The sequence below is a fragment of the Octopus sinensis genome, linkage group LG6 (assembly GCF_006345805.1).
Source record: "Octopus sinensis linkage group LG6, ASM634580v1, whole genome shotgun sequence".
NCBI classification, from domain to species: domain Eukaryota; kingdom Metazoa; phylum Mollusca; class Cephalopoda; order Octopoda; family Octopodidae; genus Octopus; species Octopus sinensis.
Window position 1 is genome coordinate 113384090 of NC_043002.1, and position 12721 is coordinate 113396810.

General features: G+C 36.8%; 1 long non-coding RNA gene across 1 annotated transcript in view; it reads right to left on the reverse strand.

The window, feature by feature from the left end:
• LOC118763763 overlaps nt 1–12342 on the reverse strand; it is a 14738-nt gene extending 2396 nt beyond the window's left edge. Inside the window, exons 1-2 of the long non-coding RNA XR_004999516.1 lie at nt 12195–12342; nt 5843–5847 (exon numbers count right to left, since the gene is read on the reverse strand). This is a non-coding gene — a long non-coding RNA (uncharacterized LOC118763763). The remainder of the gene's footprint in view (nt 1–5842; nt 5848–12194) is intronic.
• Nucleotides 12343–12721: the final 379 nt, after the last annotated feature.

The following is a 12721-nucleotide window of genomic DNA, read 5'->3' on the forward strand; positions in this document are numbered from 1 at the left end:
TCTGTGTTTTTTTTTCTCTCTGTGTATCTTCTGTTGAAGAGCGTAGGCTCGAAACGTTAAAGACTTGTTTTATTTATATTTCCTGAGCGCCATACTAATACAATTGTTTGTTGTTTCCCCACCTGCCTTCGTCTTTTGTCTATTTTCATAAAGCTTCCCGTTATCTATCTATATATATATATATAACGGGAAGCTTTATGAAAATAAACAAAAGACGAAGGCAGGTGGAAAACAAACGAACAATTGTATTAGTATGGCGCTCAGGAAATATAAATAAAACAAGTCTTTTACGTTTCGAGCCTACGCTCTTCAACAGAAAGATACACAGAAAAGAAACACGGAGAGAAACAAGGAGAGGAAAAAAATGCGTGCAGAAGCTAGTGAATCAACATGGCGATATATATACATGTGGGTGCATCATAGCTGTGTTGAGAGGAATGATTTGGGGCTTGAATAATTCACCTCTGGAAAGATGGATGTTTCATTCAACATCCTTAAGTAAGCTTCGTTCAAAGAGTTTTTGAACGGGTTGGGCTACTCGACCTGAAGAAAATACTAACTGGGCCCCACTTGCAATCAACCCCATCACACACACATATATATATTATATATATATATATATATATATGAGTGTATATATATATATATAATATAATATTATATATATATATATATATATATATATACACTCACATGAAAAAAAGTGAAGCGAAATTATCACATCTAAAAGAAAAATGTTTTCGTATATGAGTGCTTTTATGAATTCGGTGAGTGTTTAAAAGCGTGCTATATAATATACATACATGCATGCATACACGCGCGCGCACACACACGCTAGCACACAAACACATACATACATACATGCACACATACATACATACATACATACATACATACATACATACATACATACATACATACATACATACATACATACATACATAAAGGGACTGTGGGTGTGTTCGCGCGTTTATGTCAGTATATGTGTACTCGTGTGTCTCTGTGTGATAACTACGCAATCATGAACTTCACGATGTAAGCGAGGTGTTTATTCAGTGTAAGTACCATGAAGCCAATTAAAGGATTGTCGATGCCATAATCATTATTTGTATTAACTATCGCTACACACTTTAACTTCCTCTTATCTCATACAAGAAAAGGCTTATCCCACGCTCACAATTTCTTCGACTCTGTAGATTATGCATTAAAGAGCCGGGTTTTCTTTCATATCCGAATATTGTACCAGGTTAGATTGCAGATGTTCAAAGGAAGGAATCTAAATCAGAGCCGGTGGGACGCGGGGAGGAGTTGTAAAGTGAACTTCGTAACCAGATAACCGTGGGAGCTTCAGTAAGTATCCGACTAGTGGAATCTAGGATCTAGTTTCAATAACCAGCTAAAAATCATTTTACTTATTCTGATATTTTGGAAAAGCATGATCATCCCATCACTCCAGTTCTCTTCTAGAACTATAGAACAATAATCTTAATGAAAAGATCACTCTTTTTCTTTTCTTAATTTTCATCTCTCTCTCCTCCTTCTCTCTTGCTCTCTCTTGTTCTCTCTACTCTCCTTTCTCTCTTACTCTCGTTCCCTTGCTTATTCTTCTTCAGAAATCGAACTCATCACCTTCAGATTATCTCCTTAGTTTATATTTGTCAGGTATATCACACGATTTTATAGATCACCTACCACGGTATTCCCATTCATTAAGGCGGCGAGCTGGCAGAAACGTTAGCACGCCAGGCGAAATGCTTAGCGGTATTTCGTCTGCGTTACGTTGTGAGTTCAAATTCAGCCGAGGTCGACTTTGCCTTTCATCCTTTCGGGGTCGATAAATTAAGTACCAGCTACGCACTGGGGTCGATGTAATCGACTTAATACCTATGTCTGTCCTTGTTTGTCCCCTCTGTGTTTAGCCCCTTGTGGGTAATAAAGAAATAGGTATTCCCATTCAATGCCAATCTCTTTACTAAAACATTGATTGAAAAGTATTTTTAGTCCTATTTTTTAGATTTTGGTCTGAGATATGGAGTGGACATTTCCAAAAATAGATTTACGCACTACGGGTTATTATGCCATCACTTGAAGGGTATAAATGTATGTAAATAAAAGCGCTATGAAGCAGATGCAAACTTTTTCTACAGACAGTTTGGGAGTGGATTTTTCAGTCAAAGAAGCAGACGACAGCTGGTCTGAGAGCTTGCGTATGAAGTTCGGCTTATAGATGAATATACGAGTCTGCTGTTATGTGTATATGAATGTACCCCTTTAATACTGTGTGTGTGTGTATATGTATGTAATTCTCTCTCTGTCTTCCTCTCCCTCTCATTCTCTCTCCCTCACCCTCTCTCTCCCACACCCTCTCTCTCTCTCATTCTCTCTCTTTGAGTGTAACGTAATCGCTTTATGTCGAAGACAGCTTTTACTGATCGTTTCATACGGTTAAGGTGTGTGTGTGTGTGTGTGTGTGTGTAGTTTGTTGTGTGTGTGTGTGTTTGTGTGTGTGTGTGTGTGTGTGTGTTTGTGTGTGTGTGTGTGTGTGTTTGTGTGTGTGTGTGTTTGTGTGTGTGTGTTTGTGTGTGTGTGTTTGTGTGTTTGTGTGTGTGTGTTTGTGTGTTTGTGTGTGTGTGTGTTGTTGTGTGCGGTGTGTTTGTGTATGTGTGTGTATGTGTGTGTGTGTGTGTTTGTTGTGTGTGTGTGTTTGGGGTGTGTGTTGTGTGTATGTGTGTGTGTTTGTGGTGTGTGTGTGTGTTTGTGTGTGTGGTGTGTGGTTTGTGTGTGTGGTGTTGGTGTGTGTGTTGGTGTGTGTTGTTGTGTGTGTGTGTTTGTGTTGGTGGTTTGTGTTGTGTGTGTGTGGTGTGTGTGTGGTTGTTGTGGGTGTGGTTTGTGTGTGTTTGTGTGTATGGGTGTGGTTGTGTGTGTGTGTGGTTTGTGTGTGTGTGTGTTTGTGTGTGTGTGTGTGTGGTGTGTGTTGTGTTGTGGTGTTTGGTGTGGTGTGTTGTGTGTGTTTGTGTGTGTGTGTGTGTTTGTGGTGTGGTCTTGTGTGTGTGTGTTTGTGTGTGTGTGGTGTTTGTGTGTGTGTGTTTGTGTGTGTTGTGTTTGTGTGTGGTTGTGTGGTGTGGTTGTGTGTGTGTTTGTGTGTGGTGTGTGTGTGTGTGTGGTGTGTGTGTTGTGTGTGGTGTTGTGTGGTGTGTGTTTGTTCTGTGTGTGTGTTGTGTGTGTGTGTGGTGTGTGTGTGTGTTTTGGGGTTGTGGTGTGTTTGTTGTGTGTGTGTGTTGTGTGTGTGTGTTTGTGTGTGTGTGTGTTTGTGTGTGTGTGTGTGTGTGTGTGGTGTGTGTGTGTGTGTTTGTGTGGTGTGTGTTTGTGTGTGTGTGTGTTTGTGTGTGTGTGTTTTGTGTGTGTGTTTGTGTGTGTGTTTTGTGTGTGTGTTTTTGTGGTTTGTTTGTGTGTGTTGTGTGGTGTGTGTGTTGTGTGTGTGTGTGTGTGTGTATGCTTGTGTGTGTGGTATGTGAGTGTGCGTCTATATATCAGACCAATGGATACATATGTGTATATGCGTGTGGTGTGAGGGGTTACTTATGCACACACACACATACACACACACATACACAGCACAAACACGCAAATATCCATAAGTAACGAAGTAGAAAATGAGAAGGGCTTCTGTATGTTGTAGTTCTTGCGTTTGGGTGTGTATTACTCTCTCTCTTTTACTCTTTTACTTGTTTCAGTCATTTGACTGCGGCCATGCTGGGGCACCGCCTTTAATCGAGCAACTCGACCTCGGGACTTATTCTTTTGTAAGCCCAGTACTTATTCTATCGGTCTCTTTTGCCGAACCGCTAAGAGACGGGGACGTAAACACACCACCATCGGTTGTCAAACAATGCTAGAGGTACAAACACAGACACACAAACACACACACATACATACATATACATATATATACATATATACGACAGGCTTCTTTCAGTTTCCGTCTACCAAATCCAATCACAAGGCATTGGTCGGCCTGGGGCTATAGCAGAAGACACTTGCCCAAGATGCCACGCAGTGGGACTGAACCCGGAACCATGTGGTTGGTTAGCAAGCTACTTACCACACAGCCACTCCTGCGCCTATGTATGTGTATTATAGAAGTAAAAGTTTGTACTGTATGAACGGAAGGATGGATGTAATACGTATCAAGGATATCAAGGGTACGTTTTACCCAGAGGTTCGCATACGACTTATTGAAGTTTTTCTTATTAATATTAGTTTCAAATTTTGGCACAAGGCCTGCAATTTCGGGGGCGAGATAAGTCGATTACATCTGGTACTTATTTTATCGACCCCAAATTGATTAAAGGCAAAGCTGACCTCGGCGGAATTTGAATTCAGAACGTAAAGACGGACGAAATGCTGCTTAGCATTTTGCCCGGCATGCTAACGATCCCGCTAGCACGCCGCCTTTAATAGTCAGTGTCAACTTGAAATTCTCCTTTCAGAAATATACATTCGCTTATATCCCTACCCATAAAGAGAAACATACATGCACGAGCATACACATACAAAAAACACACGCAGACATCATTTTTAAAATCTCACATGTGGAAGAAATTATAAATTTTACATATGTTCTTCACTGAAATTGAAATTCGTTTATCTAGCATATCATCTATCATATATATCTATATCTTCAGGAATAAGAAATAAGCCTAAGACATTTTCCTTGGAGACACCCACCAGTAAGAAACCCAAGATATAAAATGAAAGTAAAGCAGACTGATCAGAGATTTAGTAAATGTCAAGCAGAATGAATTACATATTTTTTTCTTTTTCTAGTGACAAGGATGGTGGAGGAAGGTAAATATGAAATCATGCCTTGAGCGTGTTTCTATGGTCGGTGTGGAAATTTACGATTTCTGCAGACTGTAAGAGTAAATTTATAACATAACATCAATGTGGTATCCATGTGTTGATGGGCAGATAAAAAAAAGTTAATTATTATAACTGAGCGCAACTTTTCCCACGCAATTTGTTGAAAGTAAAAGACAGAAGAAATTTATCTAAAATAGCCAATATTTTGATGTAAAAGAAAAGTCATTTTTAGCTACAAATGAATGTAGATATATAATCAAAAATCATTTCATAAGCTGAATAGATTAGCCTTCGAATTTCCGGATGAAACAATAATTCCTTTCTTCTTTTATTCTCTTACATGTTTCCTTGAACTGATGAGGTACCACTTACTAGAATATAACCATGTACGACTGATAAGCAAAATCGTTCATCAAACAGCTACAATTTATAGAAATGCATGATGAACGTATTGCACAATATGAGGCAAAACGAAGGTGACGAGCTGGTAGAATCGCTAGCACGCAGGGGAAAATGCTAAGTGATATTTCGTCTGCCATTATATTCTGATTTCAAATTCCGTTGCTGTCAGCTTTGCCTTTCATCATTACGGGGTCGATAAAGTAAGTACAAGTTGACTACTGGGGTTGAAGTAATCTCCCGAAATTGATGGCCTTGTGCCATAGTTTGAGACCAATATTATGTAAAAAGTTTTATAAATGTGTTATAACGGTATCGACCAGAATACTGGGTGCCGTGGTACACTGTTGTTCACAATGCGCTTCTTCGCATCGTTTTAGCATGCGAATGATGCCACCTTGCTGGCTAGGCGGGCAAACCAACACTCGCCCTGAACAAAGCGCCAGTCCGTGGCAGCGTTACACACTAGCAGCTGAAGTAACGTGAAATGAAGTGTTTTGCTAAAGAACACAACCCACTGCTGGTCTGGGAATCGAAGCACGATCGTGAGACCACGCGCCCTCATGTTAATGCGTTAAACAATATCTTATAACAAAAGAATAATTTAAACGGAAGCCTTTATGTTCTTTTACGGTGGAAGAATCTTTTTCTACTCTAGACACAAAGTCCCGAAATTTATGGGGAGGGGGGGCCAGTCGATTAGATCGACCCCAGTTGGCATCTGGTACATAATGTATCGACCCCGAAAGGATGAAAGGGAGAGTCGACCTCGGCGGAATTTGAACTCAGTTACGGTGTAAGAATTATTGCTTGAAGTAGTTATTTATTGAGTAAATTCCAAACAGGGAAATAAAAGCTAACGAAATTCTTGCATTTTAAAACAATATTCGGTTACGAAAACCCTAAATAAACTTGCGTTAACGAAATCTATTCCAAAACTTTTTGGTCGTGTCTTGACAACCTGTTTCATCCCCAGTCTTCCTCCTTGAAAATTAAGCACTAAATTGAAACGATGAAAGCTAGATGATGCCATTATGTGTGTGTGTGTGTGTGTGTGTGTGTGTGTCTTCTGTGTGTGTGTATAAAGTGAAACAGCAACAGCCACGCAACTAATGGATGATGGGTGAGAACTTGAACTGCCAAAGAGCAGCTCATAAATCAGATAGGCCGTGTCAAGACAGCTGTTAGCACGAGTAGTAATTTATAACCCACTACTCTAGGATAATTTAGCCACTTTGTTCCACTCTTTTTTTTCTTGACTGTATATTGAACCAAATATACGTAATGGAAAGTAACGTTTAATAATACTAAATTACTTGAATGAATCTTTACTTAGATATTCTAGTAAACGATTTTGTGAATAAGTAATAGTTAGGAATTTGTTAATAGCTTCAAGCTGGTTATTAATTTAAAAGGCAGAGAAGAATGCCAAATGCTGGAATCATGAATGTGTTCATTACAGATTATAAAATTATATCAATACACATACACACTCTCACACACACATGCATATGTGTGCGCCTATGTGTATATGTGTGTGTGTGTGTATAAACATATATATATATATACATATATATATATAATATAATATAATTTCAACAATTGAGGGTAAAATTATTAATTAATCAATTTCACCAAGTATTCAGTATGCAAAGGGACCATTTAAGGCGAATTCAAATTATTACATTATATAAAAGGGCTTAGTAAAATAAATTACTTTGCCGCATACTGAACTCATTAGAAATAGCAGCTAAAAAACTTTTTTAAAACTATTTCTAATACTTAAAGAAAACCTCTCTCATATAGTGTTTGCTCAATTCAACTCACGCAAATATGGGGGTAGAGACATTAAAAAATCAAGTGCAAAGGTTATTTGAGAACGTACGTTTTCAAGATAGTCAAACGACATTTCTATCATCAGCTCAGAACTCCTGGTTTGGATTTGAAAACACTGAAAGTGGGAGCATACCCTTTCGGCTTCCTCTCGCTTCTGAAGATCTGCTCCCAACAACAGTGCCAACAAAACCCAAAATGCAAGCGAAGAATTTTGCTCTCCCCTTTCCAGCGTGGGTTAAAATCAGTAAACACTATGCTTTTTTCGGTAAAGTCCGCGGCATTATATGAGAGAGATGAATTATAATTTCAACAATTGAGGGTGGTAAAATAATTAATTAATCAATTTCACCAAGTATTCAGTATGCAAAGGGACCATTTAAGGCGAATTCAAATTATTACATTATATAAAAGGGCTTAGTAAAATAAATACTTTGCCGCATACTGAACTCATTAGAAATAGCAGCTAAAAAACTTTTTTAAAACTATTTCTAATACTTAAAGAAAACCTCTCTCATATAGTGTTTGCTCATTCAACTCACGCAAATATGGGGGTAGAGTAGAGAATTAAAAAATCAAGTGCAAAGGTTATTTGAGAACGTACGTTTCAAGATTAGTCAACACGACATTTCTATCATCAGCTCAGAACTCCCTGGTTTGGATTTGAAAACACTGAAAGTGGGAGCATATTTGCGTGAGTTGATTGAGCAAACACTATATGAGAGAGGTTTTCTTTAAGTATTAGAAATAGTTTTAAAAAAGTTTTTTAGCTGCTATTTCTAATGAGTTCAGTATGCGGCAAAGTAATTTATTTTACTAAGCCCTTTTATATAATGTAATAATTGAATTCGCCTTAAATGGTCCCTTTGCATACTGAATACTTGGTGAACTTTGATTAATTAATAATTTTACCCTCAATTGTTGAAATTATAATTCATCTCTCTCTATATAATGCCGCGGACTTTACCGAAAAAAGCATAGTGTTTATGATTTTAACCCACGCTGGTGGAAAGGGAGAGCAGAAGAAATTCTTCGCTTGCATTTTTGGGTTTGTTGGCACTGTTAGTTGGGAGCAGATCTTCAGAAGCGAGAGGAAGCCGAAAGGGTATGCTCCCACTTTCAGTGTTTCAAATCCAAACCGGAGTTCTGAGCTGATGATAGAAATGTCGTGTGACTAATCTTGAAACGTACGTTCTCAATAACCTTTGCACTTGATTTTTTAATGTCTCTACCCCCATATTTGCGTGAGTTGAATTGAGCAAACACTATATGAGAGAGGTTTTCTTTAAGTATTAGAAATAGCTTTAAAAAAGTTTTTTAGCTGCTATTTCTAATGAGTTCAGTATGCGGCAAAGTATATAATATATATATATATAGATATATATATATATATATATATATATATATATATATATATATATATATATATGAGTATAGGACACCACAAATAGACGCTACCTTCGAAACACGCATGGAGTCGAACCGGGGACAGCTGATGAAGGGGAATGTTCCTTGCGTTGTTTGTCTTGTGCTCTGTTTTTTCGTTGTTAAAAAAGTCCGTTTCCATGTTTTTATGTTTTCGTTTCTCGTTGAGTTCTGCGTCTATTTGTGGTGTCCTGTACTCATATATTTATATATATATGTATATGCATGTATATATACATGTAGATGTAGGTACGTACATATATGTATGTATGTATGCATATATTTTATTTATTAAATTATTATATATATATATATATATACATTATTTACATTTGACGGATATTTGTCCCCATCTTGTTTGTTGTTAACACAACGTTTCGGCGGATATACCCTCCAGCATTCATCAAGTGTCTTGGGGAAATTTCGAACCTGGTTTCTCATTCTAGGAATGAGAACCCAGGTTCGAAATTCCAACATTTGTCATTCTTCTCTGCGTTTTAACTATTACTTATTCACAAGATCGTTCACTAGAATATCTAGGTATTTTTCGATATTATTATTATTATTATTATTATTATTATTATTCAGTTTACTGCCTGGACTCGAACTCGGAATCTTGTGGTAAGTAGCCCGTGCTCTTAACCACTACTCTACGGGCATTATTATTAACCAAGCAATAACATTCCTTTAGTTGTCAATATGTACTGCACAGTCAATATAGCAAAAATCCTTAAAACTTGCCACCAACCAGTTGTTACCAATCGATAACTTTTAACTATTAATCTTCCAGTAAACTCTTCCTTTCGAACCAAATACTCTTAATCTACCAAAGTTTCTTACCTACAATCACACCTTCTTATCCACAAATAAACAGTATCCTGCCAGGAACTTCCTACCAATAGGACCTAAATGTCTCCGACCAAAAGGCACTTATAGATCGCCATCAGTTAGTATGTCTTTAAAAACAGATCCATAATTACTAATTTTCGTTCTGCTCAACAGGTCTTTGCCATTAGCTGTTTACCGTCGATAACAACCACGCCGTATTGATAACACGATACAATCAGTTACCCTAAACAGTACTCCTAACAAATAAATAATCTCCTATTTATTACCTAGTAACAGCAAGCAGTCAGCAGTGCTCTGTGGACAATTTCCTTCAAACTGTTCCATCGGCCTCATGTGACTGACTCCTAACAATATTACCCAAGAGGGATTTTTGATTTGTCTCAATAGAATTAACATTGCAAGTCTGCATATGAGAAGTATTATATTTTACTCAAGTCAATCAAATTGTATTTACACAAAGAAAACTATACATAAATATATATATATAATATATATATATAGAGAGATACTATATATATATATATATATATATTGTATTATATATTATATATATATATATATATATATAGTGTATTTAATATTTAATATTATAATATATCTATATATATATTGTATTTATATATAATTTTATATCTATCATATATATATATATATGTGTGTATGTGTGTATGTGTGTGTGTGTGTGTGTGTGTGTGTGTGTGTGTGTGTAGTGTGTGTGTACGTACATCTCATAAGGTGGTCTTAAGTATTCACTTAAGACCGGAAAAGAAATAGGACCAGTGTATATGTATGTGTGTAACTGTGAGCGTCGAAACATGAACTGCTAATTTATTTTACAGATACCAAAACTTTTTTTTTACCTCATTAAGGAGTTTTAGAAAACATATTATATTTATTGGAGTTTAAACTCTGGTTATAAGATTAGACTTACATCTGAATATCACAAAGTATTTCACAGGTCTCAGAGATAATCCCAACGAGATTAATTTGGTTACTTGGAAGTAGCACCACAGCATAGGTCGCCATGCTAAAACCGCATCTGGTTTCTATTTTAGTAGGTACGTATGCTCAGAGCTCATGCAAACATTTTTAATCCAGTGTCTTAAATGTGTGTGTGTGTGTTGTGTGTGTGTGTGTGTGTGTGTGTGTGTGTGTACATGCGCATGCATACATATATATATATACATCAACAGTATCCTGCCCGGAACTTCCTACCAATAGGACCTAAATGTCTCCAACCAAATACTTCCTACCAAAAGGCACTTATAGATCGCCATCAGTTAGTATGTCTTTATAAACAGATCCATATATGGACAGCTGTCTGGGAGATATCTTATGGTAGTAGAATAGTATTTAACTGCTATTTCTAAATTTCGGTTTGTGGTGAAGCAAATTTGCTGAACCCTAATTATGCTTGTAATTATAGAATTTTTGTATAAGGTTGCTGAAAATGGTTCATTTAACATACCGAACTACTTGGTAAAATTATTAATTATTAATTGATTAATTAATTTTACCCTTTGTTATTGTTATTATTATTATTATTATTATTATTATTATTATTATTATTATTATTATTATCATTATTATTATTATTATTATATACACATACATACACATAAATATATACATACACATAAATATGTACGTATACACACACACATATATATATATGTACATATACGTACATATATATATACATATATATATACACATATATACGTACATACACGTATATATGTATGTGTGTGTGTGGTGTGTGTGTAAATATATATATATATACATTTACACGCACATTATATATATTATGTACATATATATTATGTATATATGTGCATAATATATATTATATATACATATGTATTATGTATATATATATATATATATATATATATATACATAGGTATTATGTATATATATATATATATTATGTACATATATATTTATATATAATACGCATAACACTGAATCCGAGAATTTGCCGGTATTTCCAACGCGAGCAACTGTCTGTTGTGTGACTGTCCCTTCACCCATCGTCCAGGGACCCGATGCACTAACAGAAATGAGGCTCCAAACCAACACACAAACTACAATACAAAAAAAAAACCGCAGTAATGTTGGTCCAGTCTTTTCACGAAGACACAAAAACAGTAGCAACAAGAAGAACCACAACAAAAGCAGAAACGACAACCCTATCGAACAGTGCAACCACACTTCCAGTCAAAAACTGCTCCCTAAAAATTTAAATTCTTATTTAGCCATGTTGAACCTGACAAAAGAGATAGAAAAAGAACTTTTAGCAATCACTCAATACCATCCTATGCTATTACCGCAGTGCACCAACTCCCCACATTGCTGGTTTTGAAAAAATTAGTTTGTATTATCTCTAGATACAGTAATCTATAATAGTGGAGACGCAATGGCCCAGTGGTTAGGGCAGCGGACTCGCGGTCATAGGATCGCGGTTTCGATTCCCAGACCGGGCGTTGTGAGTGTTTATTGAGCGAAAACACCTAAAGCTCCACGAGGCTCCGGCAGGGATGGTGGTGATCCCTGCTGTACTCTTTCACCACAACTTTCTCTCACTCTTACTTCCTGTTCCTGTTTCTGTTGTACCTGTATTTCAAAGGGCCGGCCTTGTCACTCTCTGTGTCACGCTGAATATCTACGAGAACTACGTTAAGGGTACACGTGTCTGTGGAGTGCTCAGCCACTTACACGTTAATTTCACGAGCAGGCTGTTCCGTTGATTCGGATCAACCGGAACCCTCGTCGTCGTAACCGACGGAGTGCTTCCATCCAATCTATAATAATAATAATAATACATTAACAGAGCAAACTTATACAGAGTACAAAAATATAGAAAAATAAAGGGAAGAAGGTATAGTGTTACAAGTCCGACAGCTTTTCTTGGGGGCTCGGAGTTGCTTCATAATGTTGGCAGGTGTAGTTCACCAGAATATGCAACCAGTAATGGAAACTAATAAACATTGGATAGATCCAGCCTCCGTCTTCATGGTCGAGAGATAAAATTCAGATGATAATGCAGGGAAATTCAAAGGTAGAATGGGTGAAGTGGAAGGCAAGCAGTAGTGGAGGAAGTAGATGGCACGATGTGATTGTGAGAAGTGTTGAAGCAAGGAAGGACAGGAAGAGATAAGAGAGTCAGTTCAGGAAGATAGAAGGGAAAAGTAGTAGTAGTAGAAATGAAGAGTGAGAGGATAAATGGGGTGGTGGGATGAGTAATATTTGGAGGGTGGACGTTGTTATTGGGTTTGTGAATAGATATTAAAATTTAGGGATTGTAGGGGTATAGAACTAAGGTAAATTGTGATAGCGAGAGAAGAGAGGG